The 26,518-nt window shown below is 46.6% G+C and overlaps 1 protein-coding gene and 1 pseudogene across 2 annotated transcripts in view; both read left to right on the top strand.

Annotated features, from left to right (window-relative positions):
- ESRRG (estrogen related receptor gamma) overlaps positions 1 to 26,518 on the top strand; it is an 892,172-nt gene that overhangs the window by 70,771 nt on the left and 794,883 nt on the right. The window lies entirely within an intron of this gene.
- On the top strand, positions 14,460 to 14,619 carry LOC130363330 (U2 spliceosomal RNA; annotated as a pseudogene).

Here is a 26,518-nt window from a genome sequence, read left to right as displayed (position 1 = left end):
AGATTTATCAAAACTTGCGCAGAGGAAAGGTCAACCAGTTGCCCATAGCAACCAATCAGATCACTTCTTTCATTTTCGAAAAGGCCTGTGAAAAATAAAAGAAGCAAAGTGATTGGTAGCTAAGGGCAACTGGTTAACTTTTCCTCAGCACAGGTCTTGATAAATCTCCCACGCTTGGTGTTTATGTCCGGCTATAAGTCAGTTTCATGTTTGCAGACTGATGTGCCCATTGACTCTAATAGGACAAATGTAGTCTTATTCGAGGAGATTTATCAAGACTTATGCAGAAGAAAAATTGACCAGTTGCCCATAACAACCAATCAGATGGCTTCTTTCATTTTTTAAAAGGCCTGTGAAAAAAATTAAAGAAGCGATCTGATTGGTTTCTATGGGCAACTGGTCGAGTTACATAGTCAGTACGGTTGAAAAAAGACATACGTCCATCAAGTTCAACCAGGGAGTTGTCCTACACAAGTTTTAAGGAATCTCCCCAATGGGGTGTGTGGGGTGATAGATAGATAGATCAATCAGACAATCTGGGTCAATCAATTGGACTGAGCACTAAGCCTAATCCAAAAACCTCCATATTCTTCTTCTCAGCATATCTGGAACAATATGCTTGACCAATGAGTGATCAATGAAAATCTGATGGTAGGGATTAAAACTCAAAACAAAAATCATTTCAGTCAAAAACCTAGTTAAGTCCAGGGGTGGTCTTCTCAAGTGTAGTTTTTTGGCCATCAAGGTGCTTTTGGGGACCAAATTGCTTTTCTTTCACATAAGTAGACACCAGTCCGGTAAATGGCACATGGCCGAGAATACCCCCTGTTACAGATCTTGGCATTGGGGCCAAGGACCTTCAGACTTGGTATCTTTAGCTAATGTTTTAGAAGGAACATTTGGATTTCTTTTGGGATTCCTGTGAATTTTCGGCAGTAGAGTTGTGGACCATGTGACAGACTGTTTTAGATACATGGCAATTACTGATGGAAAGGACATCACCGCTGTATAATACAATCACATGGAGCTGTAAGTGTGGGTTAGTGAAATGTGTTTGAAGACGTATTACATTCCATGATCAAATGGAAAAAAAAACTAAACTGGACACCTGTCATCATGTCTACAAAACAGCTGGCCAATATGGACGCCTGCCACCACTAAGTTTCACATGAATCTCCAGCTTAAACAGCCCTAAGTCTTATCCTCAGCAACTGCGAAAATCATGTGCCTTTAAATGGTGATAAAAAACAACAACCAGGGCAGAGGGGAGGCCGTGAACTATTAACTCCGCCCCCAGACGTCCTGTTCAAAGGCCTAATATTAGGAGAATCTCCTGGTTATCAGAATTTCTCCACTACAATTTATACCGCATGTGACATGAATTCTCAATATAAGCAGGACCTCGCCTATCCTTTGCTTGGAAGGATTTGCCATGCTTTAGTACATTCAGGCGCACGAACCAGAGGGGTGTGGATGCTCTTGCATGTGGATGCCCACATTATTTGTCCCCTTTCTTCTACCTAGCCATGAGTAAGGATAGTTACCTGTCCGAAACATGTTGACACTAACAGTGATTTGTTTTTACAAGATGTTTAATTCCACTGCCACAAGAATTATCTTCTTTATGCGGAATCAGCACGGAAGACATTTTGTTGTCAACGGAGATGGCAATATCCATGCTTATTCAGATGGGGCTGGTGTACCCCTAATCCTAATCCTTTCCCTTAAACCTAACCCATAATCCTAACCCTAATCATAACCCTTTCCCTTAATCCTAACCCCTAATCCTAACCCTTATCCTTACACTTAATACCTAACTCCTAATCCTAACCTCTAACCCCAATCCTGACCCCTACAGCAATCAGCACTGAGAAGGGCTGAGAGCGCTGAGCTCGGGTTTTTTACTTCACCTGTTGGAGGAATATTGCTAGTAGGAGATTCCAAAGTGTGAACCCTCCTGCAGGGGTTAAAATTGCTTATGGACAGGGGGCAGACTGACAACACTCTGGGCCCCCGGACCAAATAAAGCAAGGGCCCCCAGTCGGCCCCTGGCCACACCTCTGCCCCACCCCTATTCTACCCGACTCATGCACCACTTCTACATGGAAAATAAAATGAAATATATATAACATAGGTAAGATAATTTTCCATGACCAATAATACCTGTATATATAAAACCAATAATACCCGTTATATACCAACACACAATAACTGGATAATACCAACATACTGAACTAAATAAAACCACTATACACACACCAGTATTCCCTCATACAGTTCGCAAATAGCGGTAGATAACAGATATACACAGGATCTGTATACCATATAAGTGATTACATACAGGGCCATTTAGATAGACACCAGCTGTACACAGGGTGTGTATACCATATAAATGATTACAGTTACATTTGAGGACTGACAATCAACATTTTTTCTGATCAGTGTCGTCCTTTTTCGTTTTCTTCTCTGTCCGCATCAGACCACCATGTCGACTCCTTCAAACCAAAACATACGTGAGACAAACATGTTACACTCTGCATTTTTACAGTGCCCTCCCCTCCTCTACACAATCTCCCCACCTATAGGCCCCGAACTGTTATAATGCCCTCCTGCACAGTAAAAGGGAAGGTAGGTAGGTAGCCAGGTAGGTAGGTAAGTAGGCATGTAATAAGGTAGCCTGGTATATAAATATTCAGGTAACTAGCTAGGTAGTTTGTCATTACATCACTCAGTTTACCATAAAATCTTTGGCAAAAGGAAACAACAAAATATATGTGGGTCGAATTTTCTTTTAAAAACAGTGCAGTTCGCAAATTTTGGAGGGGTTTGTTACTACACAAAAAGGACACATTGGCCCAGATTTATCAAACTGTGTTAGAAAAAAAGTGGAGTAATTTTCCCACACCAACCAATCACAGTTCAGCTTTCACTTTACAAGAGCTCTTTAGCTGAGCTGTGATTGATCGCTTTGGAAAAAGACTTTTTTCTCTCACATAGGTTGATAAATCTGGGCCAATATCTTTATGATAATAATAGTATATTATTACAAAGATACCCTCATTATATAGGTTTTGTATTATTTTTCTACTTTAAAAAAATCATAGCTTTTGTAGGAAAATGTGTATGTTTCAAATCATCCTTTTACCCCTATAACTCATATTTTTCCGTATATGAGGATGATCTGTAGTATTTTATCAGTAACAATCTTGTTCAGATTGGACGTTTTGATCTTTTTTAAAATACATTTTTATATATAAAGGTATATGATGTGACCAAAACTCAGCAATTGTTTGATGTCATTCCAAAGCAAAATTGGTGGCGCAAAATACAAGCCCTTATATAGTTCTGTAGGTGGAAAATTAAAAGCGTTATGATTTTTAGAAGACGAGGAGGAAAAAAACAAAGTGCAAAAATGCAAAAAAGTGAAACTGTCACATGTCACCTTTTGTTTGCAAACACTGAACAATGTTGTACTATAGCACTGTATTGATCAGTGTTAGTGGCTTATATTTATAAAGGCTGCCTATATTCTTGGAGCGCCAATCTGACGGCACTGAGCCAGGTAGGGCTTCAGCCTTCCTCTCAGTTGAATGGGACTCGCTGTGGATTTTCCGCTGTGGTCCCGATCAGCTTCCCTAACTGACTAGCACATGCGTTTTAACACTTTTAGACACTATGTCGGACACCAGCGTGATTGGTGATGTCTGGCATAAGCCGAGGGTTCCAGCTAATGACTTATACAACACAGTGGGAGCAGGCACAGTGCGTGCACATGTACACTTTGCGTCCTTAGGGCTCATTCACACGGACGGATCCACAGCGTATTTTACGGTGTGGATCCGCCGACAATGGACCCTACAGTGCTGCCTCTATCTGTGCCTGCTCATAGCGGCAATCCACCGCTATGAGCAGACATGCTTCGATGTGCGAGTCGCAGCACGCATGCACAGTATACTCGCGCACATCGTGGCTGCTCTTGGCCTAGCTCAGGGAGCAGGGGGAGCGGCTGCAATGTGTGTGAGAATAGGGCGCATGTGCGCAACAACGCATGCAACAGATCCTGTACCATTAATGGGTTAAAGGAGATGTCTGGTATGGATTATTCCTATTCCACCCTGCCCGGGCTGCAAAAAAAGAAAACAAACTTTCACTTACCTTCCTATGTTCCCCGGAGCTCCGCAACAGCTGATCGGTTGGCCGGGCTGTCTACTTCCTACTTCCCTTAGCCCGAGACGTCACACGGCGCTTCAGCCTATCACCGGCCGAGGCGGGACATCGCTGCGACCGGTGATAGGCCGAAGCGCCGTGTGACTTCCCGGGCTAAAGGGAAGTAGGAAGGAAGTAGACAGCCCTGCCGACCGATCAGCTGTTGCGGAGTTCCGGGGAACCTAGGAAGGCAAGTGAAAGTTTGTTTTCTGTCTTTGCAGCCCCGGCAGGATGGAATAGGAAAAGTCCGTACCAGACATCTCCTTTAATGATAAACAAACAAGCAGTGTGTTCACATGTTGTCACCCCAGTGGGGTCACTTTACCTTCTCCAGTGTCCACAGGTCACCAACAGGTCACACTACCAGAATTTTTTTTTGAAAAATCGTGATTTTGCCGCGATTTTGCCACTATTTTCCCAAAAATTGTCCTGGTAATGTGACCTGTTGGTGACCTGTGGACACTGGAGGAGGTGAAGTGACCCCATTGGGCTGCTACTATACATACACCCCAGCCCCAGGTTATACTGCTAGTCAGGGGGGAGAGAGGCAGCACACAGGGACATCACTTACCCTCACATGAAGCGGGCGCTCTGCTGTGTTCCTGGGAGGCCTGTCAGCTCTCGGCCTCCGTCCTCTTCCTGTGCTGGGGCGGAGCCATCAATGAGGTAACTTTCATCCCTGCGCTGCTGCCTCTCTCCGCAGAGCAGGAGCAGCGTAGGGATATTTACGTAGAAAAAAACATCAGCAGAAAGTAGCGCTTGTCTGACTTGGGATCCGGGACAGGTGTCCTTGATTCTCAGCAGCTGCAGCGGGCCCTTTACCCGGCTGGGCCCTCGAACCATGTCCGAATGGACCGGCTGATCAGTCCGCCCCTGCTTACGGACAAGCACCTAGAAACCAAATCTCCAATCTACAACTCCCAGCATACCCAGACAGCCAACAGCCACTGTTGCTTCCTGCAGATTAGGAACACACAAAGACACCAGACAAGGCCATGTACAAAAAGAATATAGAAAGACTTCCAGCTCCAAGATTTGTAAAGTTCACAAACTTTATTGGACATCTTGTAAAAACACATCACTGATAGAGCAGACGTGTTTCGAGGAGTTACATGTTCTTACTCATGGCAAGGTAGAGGTTCCCAAAAGGGACAAATACTGTGGGTATTTACATACAAGAGCATCCATACGGTTGATGCAGCTGAATGTGCCAAAACAGCAAATCCCTCAACATGAGCAATATCTTCCTATCACACCCGGATTCTACAAACTATAAATAAACCTACAAACCTTAATTAACCCCTTTGCGCAATCTGCCATTTATATATGGCAGATGGGCGCTCAGATATATGAAGTTCTCAGGAGCTGAACGAACTTCATACCACTTAAATGCCAAGATCAGAAGCTACTGCAGCATTAAAATGGCTAAATCACAGGTGCTGTGCCTGTCATGTGCCTGATCGTCCCCTTTGCAGCAACCTGATTATGGGCACTGATCTGTCTCCATGGAGGCCGGAGGCCTTTACCAGTGCCTGCCATGTTAAATCTGCTAATACAGCCTTGTTGATTGAGCTGAGTCATGCAAAACATTACGTGGATCAGTATAAGCAATCTAATGATTGCTTATAAAATTCCATCTGGAGAACCCTTTCAAAGGGGTATTCCCATCTTAGCATTTCAGTTTCCCACACCTGATCTGCTGATAGTGCCTGCTGAGGAAGGCTTTATCAATGAACTGCATAGCATTACTGAATATTGCATGTAATTGTCCCCTATGGGGGACTTAAAGGGGTTATCCAGGAATAGAAAAACAGAGCAACTTTCTTTCAAAAACGCTCCCCGTCTGTCTCCAGGTTGGGTGTGTTTCTGCAGCTCAGTTCCATTGAAGCAAATGGAGACAAGTTATAAAACCACACCCAACATGGAGACAGACGTGGAGCTGTCTTTGAAAGAAATGAGCTTTGTTTTTCTATTACTGGACAACTGCTTTAAATAGTGTTAATAAAATAAAAAAATATATATATGTTTTTAAAAATATAAATAAGCCCATCCCCTAATATGAATTAAAGGGGTATTCCAGGGAAAAAAAACTTTTTTTTTTTTTTTTTAGATTAACTGGTTCCAGAAAGTTAAACAGATTTGTAAATTACTTCTATTAAAAAATCTTAATCCTTCCAATAGTTATCAGCTGCTAAAGTTGAGTTGTTCTTTTCTGTCTGACCACAGTGCTCCCTGCTGACACCTCTGTCTGTCTCAGGAACTGTCCGGAGCATAAGAGGTTTGCTATAAAATTTCGCTCCTACTCTGGACAGCTCCCAAGACAATTTACAAATTTACAAAAGAAGTAATTTACAAATCTGGAGCCAGTTGATATATATATATATATATACACATATATGTGTATATATATTTATATATATATATATATATATATATATATATATATAGAGAGAGAGAGAGAGAGTATATATATATATATATATATATATATATATATATATATATATATATATATATATATATAGCTTTTACCTGGAATTCCCCTTTAAAATCAATCCCCTTTTCCCAACTGAAAAAATATATAAAAATTCATAGAAAATAATAAAAAACCCATATATGTGTTACCGGCACGTGCGAAAATGTCCGAACTGCGTAAATTTCCAAACAGTTGCGCCAGTCAGCGGCATAACCATAAAAAATACCAAAGTCTTAAAACTCAAAAATTCTAATTGGTTGTGTCCTCCAGACCCAAAACCCAGGTCTCCAAACTGTGGACCTCCATCTGTTGCAAAACTACAACTCTCAGCATGCCCGGACAGCCAACGGCATGCTGGGGATTGTAGTTTTACAACAGCCAGCGGTCCACCATTTGGCCAGCACTGTTCCAATTAAAAGAGTTTTTGCGTAACTTTTTGTTTCCGCGCCGCCGTCTTCTCCTGTATCCACCCTACTTGACAAATCCCATCACTATCACTTTAATCAGAGAGAATTGAAATGCTTGAGCTTTTTATATCCCAGAAAGGACATTACTTTAAATTAGTCCTTGGCTTTTTTTCATAAGCTCGATGTTCAGAAATCCATCAGCCAAACACGAAAAAAACACAAGCCCGGCATTAAATCTCACATAAAAAGTTAGGTTGTTTTGGCTCTTGTGAACCTGAGTAAATCATATGTGGGTTTTGTGGACATGCCTTTAATGGATTCAGTGATTTGTACGTTTATTCTTCTCTTCTACTGAACTGCGCCATAAAAAAAAAAAAAGCGCCTCGACTCGCTCGCAATCACCTGATGGCTTTCTTCTTTAATGTTTTATTATCAAAGTGTCTACAACAGTTTCCTTCCTTCAGAGACAGAGTCAGCCAGTAAAGCAGTACTCTCCCTTCGCTTCTTACAACCCAGTCATTCCGTACGAAGCCGGTCGGGATGGCGGCATTATTTCCTTTGACAATGCGACACGCAACGTCTCGAGAAGTAAGACAGTTTTTTGGGGGGAATAATATTTTTTTTGTTATTCTATTGGAGTCCTTTGCTAGGTTCCTCCATATCTTATCACCATCTCAAAACAAGCTTCTGCGCAAGTCTGTGTATCCATAAAACATCATGAAGCGTCCTTTCCAGTGTCTAGCTTCTGTATTTGGCTCACAAATCCCTCTGTTCTGCTGCTCACTCATTCTGACATCCACTGCTCAGGAAGGGGCGTGTCTCAGGCAAGCACTGAGCTCGCCTTCACTCACCATGCATTCACTTCCTCCCTGAGTCTGCTGTGCTATGCTGGGTCTTTTCATCCAATCACTGCAGGCCAGGGCTGCCATCAGAAATTTTGGGGCCCCATACACAACTCAAAGCCTGTGCCCCCCTGTCTCCCCCGGGCATTTTATAATAAGCAGCCCATTTTTTTTGGGTGGGGGTCCGACTGCTGACCCCCCCTGCACCTCTCCTCATCACTACTATAACCCCCCCGCACCTCTCCTCATCACTATTATAACCCCCCGCACCTCTCCTCATCACTACTATAACCCCCCGCACCTCTCCTCATCACTATTATAACCCCCCGCACCTCTCCTCATCACTATTATAACCCCCCGCACCTCTCCTCATCACTACTATAACCCCCCCGCACCTCTCCTCATCACTATTATACTATTATAACCCCCCCGCACCTCTCCTCATCACTACTATAACCCCCCGCACCTCTCCTCATCACTATTATAACCCCCCCGCACCTCTCCTCATCACTACTATAACCCTCCTCCCACACCTCTCCTCATCACTACTATAACCCCCCCGCACTTCTCCTCATCACTACTATAACCCACCGCATCTCTCCTCATCACTACTATAACCCCCCGCAACTCTCCTCATCACTACTATAATGCCCGCACCTCTTCACATCAATATTATAACCCCCCCCGCACTTCTCCTCATCACTACTATAACCCCCCCGCACCTCTCCTCATCACTATTATAACCCCCCTGCACCACTCCTCATCACTACTATAACCCCCCGCACCACTCCTCATCACTACTACAACCCCTCCGCACCTCTCCTCATCACTATTATAACCCCCCCGCACCTCTCCTCATCACTACTATAACCCCCCGCACCTCTCCTCATCTCTACTATATCCCCCCCACACCTCTCCTCATCACTACTATAACCCCCCCGCACCTCTCCTCATCACTATTATAACCCCCCGCACCTCTCCTCATCACTACTATAATCCCCCCACACCTCTCCTCATCACTACTATAACCCCCCTCTCGCACCTCTCCTCATCACTACTATAACCCCCCACACCTCTCCTCATCACTACTATAAACCCCCCTCCCGTACCTCTCCTTATCACTACTATAACCCCCCTCCCGCACCTCTCCTCATCACTACTATAACCCCCCCGCATCTCTCCTCATCACTACTATAACCCCCCTCCCGCACCTCTCCTCATCACTACTATAACCCCCACACCTCTCCTCATCACTACTATAATCCCCCCGCACCTCTCCTCATCACTACTATAACCCCCCCTGCACCTCTTATCACCCCCATAACCCCCCTGCACCCCTTGTCACCCCCATAACACCCCCCTGCACCTCTCATTACCCCCCATAACCCCCCTGCACCTCTCATCACCCTCATAACCCCCCTGCACCTCTTCTCACCCCCATAAGCCCCCCTGCACCTCTTGTCACCCCTATAACACCCCCCTGCATCTCTTATCAGCCCCATAACACCCCCACTGCATCTCTTATCACCCCCATAACCCCCCCTGCACCTGTCATTACCCCATAACCCCCCCCTGTACCTCTCATCACCCCCATAACCCCCTGCACCTCTCATCACTTCCATAACCCCCCTGCACCTCTCATCACCCCAATAACACCCCCCCCCAGCACCTCTCGTCACAGTCCCCCCCCTCACAAGTTCACTTACCCTGCCCCCGGGGATCGGTGCAGCGGCGTGAGGCAGCGGAGGCTGCTGCTCCTGTCACTGAGGATCGTCTCTGCTGGAGATCGTGCAGGGACGTAGGCAGGGACAGGTCAGGTGATTGGAGTGGACGTGTGTGCTAGCGTGGGGCACGTGACGTCTCTACTCCCAACAGCCCCTGGCCTGTCCGACCCTGCCATTACTCTTAAGGGGCCCGCGCCCTAGAAAGAAGTAATTTATTAGAATAATAATAGACAGTCGCAGTTACTCACTGACAAGGCAATAAAAAATAAAAAAAAATGTCCAGGGATGTCCGGGCCTCCTGAATCTCAGGGCCCCATACAGTTGTATGGGTTGTACCACCCTGATGGCGGCCCTGCTGCAGGCTGCTCTGTGTCCCCCTCCTCTCTGTTTTCAGGCTGCAGTCTGATAGGACAGGAGTGAGCACAGAGGAGTGCTTGTCCCACCCTCACTTCCTGGACTTTGTCCCTGCCTGTGCTTCAGCTGGGAAAAAGATGATGCTGTAGCTGGACAGGATTATGTTCTGGATGGTATGGGAGCCCCTAGTGGTCTTTTTTATAAGCCATGATTTGTATCAAAAATTCTGAAGTATACAACATATAAAAAGTATTTGAATCTGACAGTGCCCAACTTCTTGAAGAAGTTTAAGATATCCTTACAGGATCGCGGCTTGTGCAGATGTCATAGGGGTGGGAGGTTACCATTCTTTTTGGTCATATGAATGGAGCAGAAAATATTTTTGGAGCAAACAAGTTGTCTTGGTTAGAATAATCATCGTTTTGGCAAAGTACAAGTCCAAACACATAACACGTTTCTAGGCTTATCATTGCCTATTCATCAGATACCATATAGCAATTGACGTATATTATCACAAAGACATCTTGCTGAGTGGCTTGTGACAAAAATCAGTTTTTCTTTCCTGCTCCATTCACGTGGCTTCCACATCACCGGTCGCTAGTTTCATAGCAGAGTCCCGAAGTCACACTTTGACCTATATACCGACTTTCGGTCATTGATGTTTTAATAACACATCTCAACTCTACTATATACAGTGAAGGAAGAAAAAAAACATGATCAAAACCAAAGAGCTGTCCAAGGATGTCAGAGACAAGATTGTAGACCTACAGCATGCTGGAATGGGCTACAAGACCATCGCCGAGCACCTGGGGGGGGAAGTTACAACATCTCAATATAGAAGCTTGGGCGGCACCACTACGTAGTAAGACGGTCAACATATGTAGCAAAACGGCCTTGATCAGCCGGTAAAATGGGGGTAATCCAGCTATAGAGTTCTCCGGAGGTGCTAGGAATGATATGAATAATACAAGAGGTGTGCAACAACATGAATCCTGCACTCACCACTAAACCGGCAACTCAAGGCTCCAAAAGCGGGAAACCGGAGAACGAGGCTCTCACATCTGCGTGGGGCGCCTCTTGGCGCCCCACGCAGATGTGAGAGCCTCGTCCTCCGGTTTCTCCGCTTTTGGAGCCTTGAGTTGCCGGTTTAGTGGTGAGTGCAGGATTCATGTTGTTTCACAGCTCTCACTTGTATACAAACTTACAAAACTCGGTGCCATTATTCACAAAGAGAAGAAACAAAAAATAACCATCAATCTCCCTCGGTCGGGGACTCTATCCAAGATCTCACCTTGTGGAGTTTCAATGATTCTGAGAACGGTGAGGAATCAGCCCAGAACTACACGGAAGGATCTTGTCAAGGAGATTGGGACTGTTGTCACCAGGGCCAGCTCTGCCTATAGGCAAAATAGGCGGCCGCCTAGAGCGCCCTCTTGATGGGGGGCGCCGATCTGCTGCAAGAAAGTTAGACAACCAGCATCCAAACCCCTCGCTCAACCAGCAGCATGAAAAGGAGGTTTGTTACAGTGTCACCCCAGTAGTAAGATAATTACATGAAGGGAAGGTTTGTTACAGTGTGTTACCCCAGTAGTAAGGAGATTACGTGAGAAGGTTTGTTACAATGTGCCACCCCAGTAGTATGGGGATTACATGAGGAGGAGGTTTGTTACAGTGTGTTACCCCAGTAGTAAGGTGATTACCAGAGGAGGCTTTTTACAGTGTGTTACCCCAGTAGTAAGGAGATTACTTGAAGAGGAGGTTTATTACAGTGTGTCACTCCAGTAGTAACGTGATTACATGAGGAGGAGGTTTGTTACAGTGTGTCACCTCAGTAGTAAGGAGATTACATGAGGAAGAGGCTTGTTACAGTGTGTAACCCCAGTAGTCTGCTAATTACATGAAGGGAAGGTTTGTTACAGTGTATCACCCCAGTAGTAAGGAGATGACATGAGGAGGAGGTTTGTTACAGTGTGTCACCCCAGTAGTAAGGTGGGGCATGTCAAAGGGCAGGCCAATGGGTGGAGTCAAGGGGGCGGCAAAATTAACTTTTGCCTAGGGTGGCAAAATTCCTTGCACCAGCCCTGATCGTCACCAAGAAAACAATTGCTAACTAGTGTTGAGCGGCATAAGCCATATTCGATTTCGCGAATATTCGTGAATGTATGGACAAATATTCGTCATATATTCGCTAAATTCGCATATTCGTAATATTCTCGTTTTATTTTCGCATATGCGAAAATTCACATATGCGAAAATTAGCATATAAAAAATTAGCATAAGCGGAAATTTGCATATGCAAAAAATTTGCACGCCAGTCTAACCCAGTAGTATTAGAGCCTTCTTTACACCACACAAGCTGGAAGCAGAGAGGGATGATCACTGTGATGTGTACTGTGAAAAAAAAATTATGAATATTCGTAATTACGAATATATAGTGCTATATTCGCGAATATTCGCAAATTCGCGAATATGCGATATTCGTGAATAAAATTTGCATTGCGAATATTCGCGAGCAACAATATTGTTAACACACTACACGGTGCAGCACCTGCAAGGTCCCCCTGCTCAAGGAAGCACATGTACAGGCCCGTCTGAAGTTTACCAATGAACATCTAAATGATTCAATGTAGAGACACTCACTCCCTTTAATAAATCTGTTATAGTTTTCTGAAAAACCCATGCCTCGGGATGTTGATGGGGCCGGCTATAAACACGTCCTGACAGCTATTATGTCCGAGATGAAAACAGCAATTAATTAAACTTAATCGATTATTATTTGCGAAGTGTCCATGAAAATTATTTATTCTTACAGCGTCGCTCATAAGACACAAACTGATGGAAATATCTAAAAATAACTGGGATTTTTTTATTTATTTATTTTTTCCCGGACAGGCAGTAATCACGGACCATGTCATATTTAATCAGCCATAGATTTGTATGCAACTCTTTTCGGTTTCATTATTTCCCAATTAAATGTTTATATGTGCCATGTGGAATCCATCACAGTTTATGACGAGGACTGATACATTTTATGTGGCCTTCAAGATACACCCGGTGTTGACTCCTCTTCTTGTCGGATGGCTTGTATAATCAATGCTGAGCATCAAATTCTTGCAGTTTCCTTGTTTTTTTTTTTGGCCGATGCCAGGAGAGGATGACTGCTCAAGTATTAAGTAGGGGCTGGAAGCAAAGCAAATGAGAATTTTATTTTTAACATGGATGTTTATCATGGTTTTAGGGGATAGAAGAGAAATCAGGCCAGCGAATAATCAGCGTATCATGAATATACTGGGTCAGAGGAGACTGGATCAAGATATGTTTTTCAGTCATTTCTTAAAGGGGTACTCCGGCGCTTAGACATCTTATAGCCTATCCAAAGGATAGGGGATAAGATGCCTGATCGCGGGAGTCCCGCCGCTGGGGACCCACATGATCTTGCACGCAGCACCCCAGTTAAAATCAATCCCCGGAGCATGTTCACTCCGGGTCTGATTGCTGGCGACCACGGTGCCAGCGGCGTGTGACGTCACGCCTCCGCCCCCGTGTGACGTAACGCTCTGCCCCTCAATGCAAGCCTATGGAAGGGGGCGTGACAGCCCCCGTGTGATGTCATGCTCCGCCCTTCAATGCAAGCCTATGGGAGGGGGCGTGACAGCCCCGTGTGATGTCACGCTCCGTCCCTCAATGCAAGCCTATGGGAGGGGGGCGTGACAGCTGTCACGCCCCCTCCCATAGGCTTGCATTGAGGGGCGGAGCGTGACGTCACACGCCACCAGCCCCGTGGTCGAACGTGCTCCGGGGACTGATTTTAACTGGGGTGCTGCATTCAAGATCACGGGGGTCCCCAGCGGCGAGATCCCCGCGATCAGGCATCTTATCCCCTATCCTTTGGAGTATCCTTTGGAGTACCCCTTTAAACTCAGAGTGAAATTAAATGATATTGATAATAAAGGGGGTGGGTTTTATGCAGATTTGCATTAAAGAAGAGGGGTTCGATTTGTGGCATTCCCAATCAGAATTGGGGTGTGGTTTACCAACGTCCCAGCTTTTGGCATTGAAATGTTAATAAGTTTGGGGGGGGGGGGGTCATTTCCCTCCTGTCCTGATTCTGCCCCTGTATAGCAATCATGGGGTTTGTGGTAGGGATGCGGTGTAAGAGTTTTGGATGGTAAAAGTCAGAAAACTATGGTCCCAAAGCATGGAGAACCTGCCTCATCCAGCCTATGGATCTTACCCAATGGGAGTTTAGAGATGGACGAGTCAAGTTCACCCCGGATGAATGGGTTTTCTAAGTCTTTAAATTGTTTTGGCTGTAAATGAGGCACCGCAGTGTGCCCCAAAAATATGGAGAACCCCCAAAAAGAAGTTCCAAGTGAGGGATCAGTGTCCTCTGACTGGAAGTGCCGATATTCACAAATATTTGCATATTCGCATATATTCATATATATATATCGCTTTTCGGCCTTTTGGCTCAGATCAAGTGTAGTATCTGTTATTATCAGTTTCATGCTGGTGGGGATGGGTGCTGCATGGTAGGGAGCAGGTGTACCGGGGCGTTCCAGGGCTGGTTCTGAGGAATCAGCTCGACGGCTGTCCTGATGTGACCTGTTTCCTCCGGGTCTCGCCATGAGGCTGAGAGGGTCTAGAGCTGAGGTACCTTAGTGCCTCGGGGAGTGGTGAGCCCGAGGTGCTGAAACTCACTGGGTGTACTGGCTCACTGAGTTGAAGCACGGGCACCATAATCTCTTCACCTTGTGGCACTCACCTCTTGATTCCCGGCCTTCTGGCTAGGATCAGATACATTTTTATAGATCCGGGCAGTATATCTGCACACATTCACTTATTTATTTCTTTTTGTCTCACTGTGTCACTTTTTGCGTGTTGTGTGTCCACTGGATTTGTCAGGATGCGGTAGCGCTTCTGGGTGTCCCTCCTGGCGGTCTAGGGGAGGTGTGTGTGGCCATAAGGTTCCGCACATCCCTGCCAACACCCTGGGTACTACTGCTTTGGCAGGGTACCTACCGTTATCGGCTTTGTGGGCAGATACCATGGCTAACGCAAAGGGGGATGCCAGGAGCTTTTGTGGCCCCTAAGTAGCTTTGGCGAAAAGGGACATCGAACCTGGAACCTCGCAGGTACCTTTTGGTCCGGAGGGAAAGGGTAAGGTTTGTTGGGGGGCCTCTCTCCTATCGGAGAAGGGCTTGCGATAGACTGCATCCTTTGTGCACGCTTTTTTTAATGTAACACGTTTGCACTTTTTCTTGCAGTTTGGGTGATTCGAGAGCACGTTTCGTCATTGCGAATATCACGAAGAAAGAGAAGAGCTCCAGCTCAGCTCAGGAAGATACGGCTTTATTCACATCAACGAGGCAACAGGTAACAGGGAGGAAGTGACGCGTTTCGGTCAGGTGCTGGCCTTAGTCGTACGACTTAGTGGTACGACTAAGGCCAGCACCTGGCCGAAACGCGTCACTTCCTCCCTGTTACCTGTTGCCTCGTTGATGTGAATAAAGCCGTATCTTCCTGAGCTGAGCTGGAGTTCTTCTCTTTCTTCGTGATTTATCCGGGTGAGGTCCACACCCACCCCGCGCCCAGCATTCAGACCAGGGATTGAGCCGGGATATCTGCTTTCTGTTTGTCATTGCGAACATATCACTATATTCTTAATATTCGCGAAGTGCCGATATTCGTGGTAAAAAATTAGCATTTCGAATATTCGCGCTCAACACTACTGTAGACACAAGGCTATGTAACATATATATCTCATATCTATCTATCTATCTCATATCTATCTATCTAATATTTATCTCATATCTATCTCATATCTATCTATCTCATATCTATCTATCTATCTATCTATCTATCTATCTATCGATCCATCTCATATCTATCTATCTATCTATCTCCTATTTATCTATCTATTTATCTATCTCTTATCTATCTATCTTTCATCTATATCTATCTATCTCATATCCATCTATCTATCTCATATCTATCTATCTATCTCATATCTATCTATCATCTATATCTATCTATCTCATATCTATTTATCTGTCTTATATCTATCTATCTATATATCTATCTCATATCTCTCTATCCATCTATCTCATATCTATCTATCTCATATCTATCTCATATCTATCTCATATCTATCTATCCATCTATCTCATATTTATCTATCTATCTATCTATCTCTCTATCTATCTATCTATTACATTCGAGGCCTGGCGTCACATTATATATTGCAGTCTTCCCCCATATCTGTAATCCTTATTGAACTTTTCATCTGTTTCAGAATCCATAACTTTGTCTTTTACCGATTGTGCATTCTGATAAGGATTGACATCTGGCATTTAACCCAGGAGAATACAGAACGACTTAACAATCCTTTTTCATACTTCTATTTTGTCTGTCGCTGCAGCTTAGACTTTGGCAGATACAATATATTCTCTGCATAAATTTCTCTCTCTCTCTTTCCTTTCATTCTTTTCCCTCCCGAAAGCAAATTAGACAAAGTTCCTATTGCTCTGCCAATTAAAAACGTATTGTGAGTCCACTTCACCCAAACAAAGGCGAATCAACAGAAGAGACCGGCAATCACCAGCCGCCATTCACTGCATCATTGAAAATGCTAATGGATAGTACGCCGGCGCAAGACCTATTGTAAACAGCGCATTTTTATCCCGCTCTGCGGCTGACAAACTGATTATTTGCTAAAAATCACCCGATGCTTTAGACTAATGGACACTGATTTGTAGCAAATTAAGCAATCAAACTTCCCTGTCAGCGGGGAAAAAAATAAAAGTCGCTCGCCTTGTGTTTGTTTTGTAGTATTTTCCTATAATGTGACATTTTCTACAGTAGATACAAGTACCCGAGTCCCTTTGATATGATAGCGCAGCATTGTTGGTGATAATTCAATGAAGACTGAGAATTGGCGCTCGGGCTGATGATCCGTTCATCCACGTGAAATAATACAAAGCTATTTCAGGTTGTAGTCATTATTTAGGAACATAGTAGATTATCGGCAGAATATGACCACCAGTCTATGTGGTCCTCATATACCTATTGTATCTAATTATTTCCCATAACTATCCAAGAAGCGGGAAACCAGCTGAGCAAGGACCCTTCTGTTAAACACTAATCTCTTTGTGGACTTTGCAACTTTATGCCAAAGGGACTATATTCGCTTGGATTTGCACAGGAACTTTACGTCACAAGCATGTTCAGATTTCTTATTTAAGATATAGTACAGTGGTCTACAAATTGTAGCCCTCCAGCTGTTGCAAAACTACAACTCCCAGCATACCCGGACAGCCGTTGGCACCCACTAACGAATCCAAATTTGTTACAAATTTCAGGAAAACTGTGATTCGCAACAAATTAATCTCCATTTAGTGCGGTCCAGGCTCCAGGGCATCTAAAATGGCGGATCCACATGAGAGGACATGGGGCAAGGAATCCTGGGAAGGTGGGAACAAGGCTAGGCGGGGATGACCCTGAATCACATGCCCCATGCAGCCTATCAGCAGCCAGCCACCCCTGTGATGTCACAGCTCTATATAATCGTAAGCCATATTGCAGCCACTCACTTCAGTCTTTCATTGCAGAAAGATAAATAGGCACAGACAGCGCTGTAGGGACAGACCTAGTCAAGTCAGCGTTCTGTTGCACAGAAAGAGGAACAGAGAGCAGTGTGTTTTGCACAGAAAAGCATTCTTACTGCAACATTTCATCTCCCAGTCACTGTCTACAGCATTCTATTATGGAGAGGGACAGAGAACAGTGTGTTGCACAGAACAGCATCGATCCAGCTCAAGCACAAATCCTGCCTAGAAGCACTGATAGGGAAGGGAGTGAGATTGAGAGAGAAAGTTCAATTTTGGGTGTAGTGCACAGCGACTGTGTGCTACAGTACTGGTGTGTACTGCTGGTGTTGTGCACAAATACTTTTTTAAGCGTACTGTAGCGCATTTTTCTCCCCTCATAAGTGCATACCACATACGTACATCTAAGTGGTGTACTATTTTGTACCTGTTAAAGTCTCAAGGGCCTAGATACTGTGAAAGGCCAGACAAAATTACTCACCGGCTGGTGTTGTACACAAATACTTTTTTAAGCGCAGTGGAGCCAGAACTTGCACAGAGGAGTGGCAGAGGCCTAAACTCATCAGGCGCAGGCAGAGGTCACAGCAGACTAGGGGCGAGTGGCAGCAGGAGTCGCAGCAAGAGGCCTGAGCTCCCAGTATCATCTAGCGTTCATGTCTGGACCAGCAACCCATCTGCCATCATCGATAGCTTAACACGGTCATATACTTCATCACAAGTGACATCTGACACCCCCAGTCAACTGTCGGTGGGTTCCTCAGACCGCAAGCAGTCCCTGTCCTCCCATTGCCGCTGTCCTATGCTGTTCCCTCTCCTACAGAAGTATCTTATGCTGTGGGTTCAGCTCCACTATTTAGTGAGGACGATCTAGAAGACAGTCAGCAGCTTCTGGACAGCCAAGAAATGGAGGAGACATGCGCTGCTTCTTATGCTAGGTGGCCAAGTAGTGATGAGGAGAGTGGCGTGGGAGGTGGTGTTGCGAGCATTCAGGCTCCTGAAGCAGACACCTTTGAGGAACCTGAGGAGGACATCAGTGATGTGCAGACACAACTCGATGATGATGATGATGAAGCCGATCGCACTTGGGAGCCTGGTGCAGAAGGGGCTTCATCATCATCAGGAGAAGAGGGTTGCAGGTCGCCTGTGAGGCAGCAGCTGAGCCAGCAAGGTGGTAGCATGGTTGGCAGTCAGCATGGTGGCAGAAATGGAAAGTCTGGAGCCAAACATGCCCGGGGTAGACCACCTGCTTTGCGGCAGCCTACCTTCCCAGGAGGTAGTGAAACAGGGGTTCCTGGAGTCGGCGGCAGTAGCAGTCATTCAGTACAGACTGTTGGTGGAAAAATCAGCTACTCGGCGGTGTGGCAGTTTTTCATAAAGCATCTGGAGGAGGAGGGTCCCAATGTTGGCACCACGGCCCTGCATCAACATATGCAGCGTCACCATAAAGCGGCCTGGAAAAACCGTGGCTCTGATATGGCATCACTCAATGGCACACCGCTCCCTGTTTCAGCCAGCCAAGGCTCCACCATCGGCGAAGCCATGTCCAAGAGACAACAGTATGCGGCCACTCGTCCATTGGTACGGAAGCTGAATCTGCTCTTGTCCAAGTTGCTAGTGCTGCAGTCCCTCCCTTTTCAAGTGGTGGACTCTGCACCTTTCAGTGATGGTTTGTGCCGAGGGGAGGTAGAGAGTGATGTGCCGAGGGGAGGTAGAGAGTCCCAAGCCGGCATTTCTTTGTGAAGAAGTCAGTACCGGCCCTGCAATTTTGTGGAACAGAAGGTGGGCCAGTCCTTGAGCCTGTCGGTGTGTACCAAAGTGCACAGCAGTGCCAACACGTGGAGCTGTAAATATGGTCAGGGACAATACATGCCCTTTACAGCCCACTGGGTGAACAGCAACTTGGACAGGTCACGCCGCTTCCGCCTCCATGCTCTCAGGCCATTGGTCTTGTGACAGTATGCAACTCCGCCTCCTCATCCTGCACCATGTCCTCAGCCTCCACTGCACGTACAAGTCTCAGTGCACCTCAATCATACCATGTGTGTAGGGCATAGGGGTATCACGCTGTTCTTCACATGGTCTGCCTTGGCGAACGGAGTCACACAGGGGCGGAACTGCAAAAAGCAATCATGAAGAAATCAAATCATGGCTTACTCCACGAAAACTGAAAATGGGAACCATGGTGACCGACAACTGGAAGAACATCTTGTCTGTGCTGCGACAAGGACGCCTGAGGCATGTGCCCTGCATGGCACACATGTTCAATCTGGTTGTCAAGTGGTTCCTGAAGTTTTCCACCCATCTGCAAGACATCCTAACAATGGGAAGGAAACTTTGCATGCACTTCAGCCACCTGTTCACTGCAAAGCACACCCTCCTTGAGCTGCAGCGCCAAAACAGCATCCCCCAACATAGTCTGATTTGCAACGTTTCCACACGTTGGAATTCCACCCTCCATATGTTGGAATGACTATACAAACAGAGAAAAGCCATCGCCAATTTCTTGATGATCCAAGCGGATAGGAGTGCTCCCCTGTGTAACTTCAATGTCAACCAGAGGCAGCTCATACGTGACACCTGCCGTTTTCTCTGGCCCTTTGAGGGAGCCACATTATCAGTCAGTCGCCATGTTACGGGATGAACAACATAATTCCACTGCTTCATCTACTACAACACGTGTTGGACAGGGCCAGATTAGGGCTGCCTGGAAGACGGAGCACTTCATTATGATGCCCCCCCCCACTCCCCACAGTTCCCCCACATTAGGTGCAGTACAGTTCCCCCACATTAGGTGTGCAGTACAGTTCCCCCACATTAGGTGTGCAGTACAGTTCCCCCACATTAGGTGTGCAGTATAGTTCCCCCACATTAGGTGTGCAGTACAGTTCCCCCACATTAGGTGTGCAGTACAGTTCCCCCACATTTGGTGCAATATAGTTCCCCACATTAGGTGCAGTATAGTTCCCCTACATTAGGTGCAGTATAGTTCCCCCCTTTAGGTGCATTATAGTTCCCCCACATTAGGTGCAATATAGTTCCCCCACATTAGGTGCAGTACAGTTCCCCCAGAGGAGCGGGAGCGGTGGTCAAAACACCGAAGATGACGTGCCGCTGGTGACTTACCATGTGCACGCGTTGTCCTTGCTGCTCTGCTCTTCTATGGGCGCACGCACGGCACATCAGTGACGTCCCTGCGTTACCTCCCAGCAGCCCCTGCGTTTTTAAAGTTAACGCGGGGCCGCATAGAGGTAACTGGGGCATCCTTGTGCCCTGAAAAGATTTTTCCGGACACAAGGATGTCCCGAATGTGACGGGGGCCCCCTGCGGGCACGGGGCCCGGAGCAGGCACCAGTGATGATTTGGCCCTGGTGTTGGAAACGATGGCTGGTCAGGGCACTGGAGATGTGGCGCCTACATCTCACGGCCACATGAGCCCTGTGGGGCCTGAACTGGAGGGGGAGGGGCACAGTGGAGCACAGTTTAAGTTTCACGAGATGGGCGGTTTTTCTAGTCATCTGACAGGAGAGGAGGAGCAGAAGCAGCTAGAGGAGCTAGAGGGTTATGAGGAAGGCAAGACACAGAACCCTGACACAGCGTGGCAGTATACAGTGGTGATGGAGGCAGGGAGTCCCTCCAAGTCACTTGCGCAAATGGCACGATGCATGCTCACTTGCTTGCGTAATGACCCCTGAATTGTCACCATTCGGCAGCGGGATGACTTCTGGCTCTCCACTTTATTGGACTTTCACTACCGGCACAAAATGGGGGCCTTTTTCACACCCACTGAGAGGGAGGACAAACTGACCTACTACAGAGACATCCTACGTAGTCAGTTGGCCGATGCCTATCTGCACCAACGTCCATTCTCTCGCAGGTCTGACTCGGGCGCCCTCTGCGCTCACTTTTCACTGCCATGGCTGCTGGGGAGGGGTGGCAGGAGCAGTACCAGCTCCATCAGCAGCAGCCTGAGTCTACAGTCGCTGATGTGTACCTTTCTTCACCCACATAGTGAAGCAACTCATCAACAGGAGATAGACCTGGAGCAGGACCTGAACCAGCAGGTGATGGCGTACCTTGACATGACCATGCCAACAAACCTTTAAGATCCGCTGGACTTCTGGGCAGCTAAACATGATTTTTGGCCGCAACTAGCAGAGTTTTCCCTGGAAAAGCTGTCCTGCCCGGCCAGTAGTGTGGCATCAGAGAGGGTGTTTAGTGCGGCGGGGGCCATAGTCACCCCAAGGAGAACTCGTCTATCCTTGAAAAATGGGGAGAGACTGACCTTTGTGAAGAGGAATCAGGCATGAATCAGACAGGATTTCCATCCAATAATGCCAGATGCCTCAGAGTAGATTGACCCTGGTGCCACACCAACACTTCACAAATATGGAGAGTGCAAAACATATTTCATGTGCTGCTCCCCAGTTACAGACATTCCTCGCCATCAGACCACAAGTAAGTATTGATGATATGCATTAGCTAAAACTTAACTTTTCTTAGGATAAAATCTATGCGCTCAATTTTTTTTTAAAAAATCATACAAAAGGAAAGGTGTACAAAAAACACCATGCGCCACCTACACCACCAAGTATTGATGTGATTCAAAGATCTCTAAAAGGTGGAAGGGAACAACATATGGTAAACAATCACTGAAATATGCACCACGAATCGAATTTAGCTCATTACTATCAAAAAAACAACCAAGAATTAGCTAAAATGTTACAACTTTTATTGAAAACAATTAAAACCTATATCAATAATCACTATAAAATTGTCCCTGAGTAGAGTCTCCTTATATTGAGACCCGTGACTCTGTATTCATTTTATAGCGAATATTGATATAGGTTTTAATTGTTTTCAATAAAAGTTGTTAAATTTTAGCTAATTCTTGGTTGGTCTTTTGAACAACGTATGGTCCATTGTAATCAGTGGGGGTATAAACTTCCCCTGTAAGGCCCTACTCTCTTATTATTAATTCCCTTCTTTGCAAGTGTTACTCGCCCTAAATAGGGCAGCCCCACTCGGAACCTTTCCCTATTTCCCCCTACAAACACTGCCATTTCCCAGGGTTTTTAGGTGGAAATAGAGTTTCCACCTGCTACAATGGACTATACGTTGTTCCCTTCCACCTTTTAGAGGTCTTTGCATCACATCAATACTTGGTGGTGTAGGTGGCTCATGGTGTTTTGTGCACACCTTTCCTTCGGTTTGATTAAAAAAAAATTGGGGGCCATATATTTTATCCTAAGCATATTATTAAAAGTTAAGTTTTATGTAATTCATATCCTCAATACTTAGTTGTGCACACTAACACTATAACAAAAGAGACCGTTTTCTTCTGCCTACCTGTCTCAGCTACTATTCTGATTCTGCCACCCACCTGATGCCACACATCTGATGCCAAGTTCTAATTTTTTCACCCACCTTCATCACCGGGTACTGGTATTGCCACCCACCACCCCACTCTGTCACCGGGTCACTTTCAGGACTCCTGATGCTGTTGCCACCTCCAGGCTGTCTCATTCTGCCACCATGTGTTCTCCTCATGCTGCCGCCACCTCCACGCTGTGTCATTGAGGCACTATATGTTCTCCTCATGCTTCCACCACCTCCACGCTGTGTCATTCAGCCACTATATGGTCTCCTCATACTGCCGACACCTCCATGCTCTGTCATTCAGCCACTATATGGTCTCCTCATACTGCCGCCACCTCCATGCTGTGCCATTCAGCCACTATATGGTCTTCTCATACTGCCGCCACCTCCACGCTGTGTCATTTAGCCACTATATGGTCTCCTCATGCTGCCGCCACCTCCGCGCTGTGTCATTCAGCCACTATGTGGTCTTATTATGCTGTTGCCAACTCCACGCTGTGTCATTCAGCCACTATATGTTCTCCTCATGCTGCCGCCACCTCCACGCTGTGCCACTGTAAGGTCTCCTCATTGTCACGATGCCGGCTGGCAGGAGGTGGATCCTCTGTGCCAGAGAGGGATTGGCGTGGACCGTGCTAGTGGACCGGTTCTAAGTCACTACTGGTATTCACCAGAGCCCGCCGCAAAGCGGGATGGTCTTGCTGCGGCGGTAGTGACCAGGTCGTATCCACTAGCAACGGCTCAACCTCTCTGACTGCTGAAGATAGGCGCGGTACAAGGGAGTAGACAGAAGCAAGGTCGGACGTAGCAGAAGGTCGGGGCAGGCAGCAAGGATCGTAGTCAGGGGCAACGGCAGGAGGTCTGGAACACAGGCTAGGAACACACAAGGGAACGCTTTCACTAGGCACAAGGGCAACAAGATCCGGCGAGGGAGTGCAGGGGAAGTGAGGTATACATAGGGAGTGCACAGGTGAAAACACTAATTGGAACCACTGCGCCAATCAGTGGCGCAGTGACCCTTTAAATCGCAGAGACCCTAGGGAGCGGGGCCGCGCGCGCCGGGACAGGAACGAGGGAGAGCGAGTCAGGTACGGAAGCCGGGGTGCGCATCGCGAGCGGGCGCCACCCGCATCGCGAATCGCATCCCGGCTGGAGGCGGTATCGCAGCGCACCCGGTCAGTGGATCTGACCGGGGCGCTGCCGTAGCGAAGATGTTGCGAGCGCTCCGGGGAGGAGCGGGGACCCGAAGCGCTCGGCGTAACAGTACCCCCCCCCCCTTGGGTCTCCCCCTCTTCTTAGAGCCTGAGAACCTGAGGACCAGACTTTTATCTAGGATATTGTCCTCAGGTTCCCAGGATCTCTCTTCAGGACCACAGCCCTCCCAGTCCACTAAAAAAAAAGTTTTACCTCTGACCTTTTTGGAGGCCAGTATCTCCTTAACGGTGAAGATATCAGAAGAACCGGAGACAGGAGTAGGAGAAATGAGTTTGGGAGAGAAGCGGTTGATGATGAGTGGTTTAAGAAGAGAGACATGAAAGGCATTAGGAATACGAAGAGAAGGAGGAAGAAGAAGTTTGTAAGAGACAGGATTAATCTGGCACAAAATTTTGAAAGGACCAAGATAGCGTGGTCCCAATTTGTAGCTGGGAACACGGAAGCGGACATATTTAGCGGAGAGCCATACCTTGTCTCCGGGAGAAAAAATGGGGGGAGCTCTTCTTTTCTTATCAGCAAACTTCTTCATGCGTGATGAAGCCTGTAAGAGAGAATTTTGGGTCTCTTTCCATATGGTGGAAAGATCACGAGTTATTTCATCCACAGCGGGCAAACCAGAGGGCAAGGGAGTAGGGAGGGGGGGAAGAGGGTGACGGCCGTACACCACGAAAAATGGGGATTTGGAAGAAGATTCAGAGACTCTGAAGTTATACGAGAATTCGGCCCATGGTAGAAGATCTGCCCAGTCATCCTGGCGGGAGGAAACAAAATGCCGTAAATAATCACCCAGGACCTGGTTAATTCTTTCTACTTGCCCATTGGATTGAGGATGATAAGCAGAAGAAAAGTTTAATTTAATCTTGAGTTGTTTACAGAGAGCCCTCCAGAATTTTGACACGAATTGGACGCCTCTATCCGAGACGATCTGCGTGGGCAACCCGTGAAGACGAAAAATGTGTACAAAAAATTGTTTTGCCAACTGAGGCGCTGAAGGAAGACCAGGAAGAGGAATAAAATGTGCCATCTTGGAAAATCGATCAACGACCACCCAAACAACAGTGTTGCCACGGGATGGGGGTAAGTCTGTAATAAAGTCCATACCAATCAGAGACCAAGGCTGTTCGGGGACAGGCAGAGGATGAAGAAGACCAGCGGGCTTCTGGCGAGGAGTCTTATCCCGGGCACAGACAGTGCAGGCCCGCACAAAATCAACAACATCCGTCTCCAGAGTCGGCCACCAATAGAAACGAGAGATGAGTTGCACGGATTTCTTGATGCCCGCATGGCCTGCGAGATGGGAGGAGTGACCCCATTTGAGGATTCCGAGGCGTTGGCGTGGAGAGACGAAGGTCTTCCCTGGAGGAGTTTGCCTGATGGAGGCTGGAGAAGTGGAGATCAGGCAGTCAGGAGGAATGATGTGTTGCGGAGAGAGCTCTACTTCCGAGGCATCCGAGGAACGAGAGAGAGCATCGGCCCTAATGTTCTTATCGGCAGGGCGAAAGTGAATTTCAAAATTAAACCGGGCAAAGAACAGAGACCACCTGGCCTGGCGAGGATTCAGCCGTTGGGCAGACTGGAGATAGGAGAGATTCTTGTGATCGGTGTAAATAATAACTGGAAATTTTGATCCCTCCAGCAGATGCCTCCATTCCTCAAGTGCTAATTTAATGGCCAGTAGCTCTCGATCCCCGATGGAGTAGTTCCTCTCCGCCGGAGAGAAGGTCCTAGAAAAAAAACCACAGGTAACAGCATGCCCGGAAGAATCTTTTTGTAGAAGAACCGCTCCAGCTCCTACTGAGGAGGCATCAACCTCCAATAGGAAGGGTTTAGATGGGTCAGGTCTGGAGAGCACGGGAGCAGAAGAAAAGGCAGACTTGAGCCGTTTAAAGGCGTCTTCCGCTTGAGGAGGCCATGACTTAGGATTGGCATTCTTTTTGGTTAAAGCCACGATAGGAGCCACAATGGTGGAAAAATGTGGAATAAATTGTCTGTAATAATTGGCGAACCCCAAAAAACGTTGGATAGCACGGAGCGTGGCCAATCTAAGACGGCAGAGAGTTTGTCTGGATCCATTTGTAGTCCCTGGCCAGAGACCAAGTATCCTAGGAAAGGAAGAGATTGACATTCAAACAGACATTTCTCCATTTTGGCATAAAGTTGATTGTCACGAAGTCTCTGAAGAACCATGCGGACATGCTGGCGGTGTTCTTCTAGGTTGGCAGAAAAAATCAGAATATCGTCCAGATACACAACAACACAGGAATATAAGAGATCACGAAAAATTTCATTAACAAAGTCTTGGAAGACGGCA

Source organism: Hyla sarda, chromosome 3, assembly GCF_029499605.1.
Source record: "Hyla sarda isolate aHylSar1 chromosome 3, aHylSar1.hap1, whole genome shotgun sequence".
In the NCBI taxonomy this organism is placed as follows: domain Eukaryota; kingdom Metazoa; phylum Chordata; class Amphibia; order Anura; family Hylidae; genus Hyla; species Hyla sarda.
This window is presented reverse-complemented; position numbering and strand designations above follow the sequence as displayed.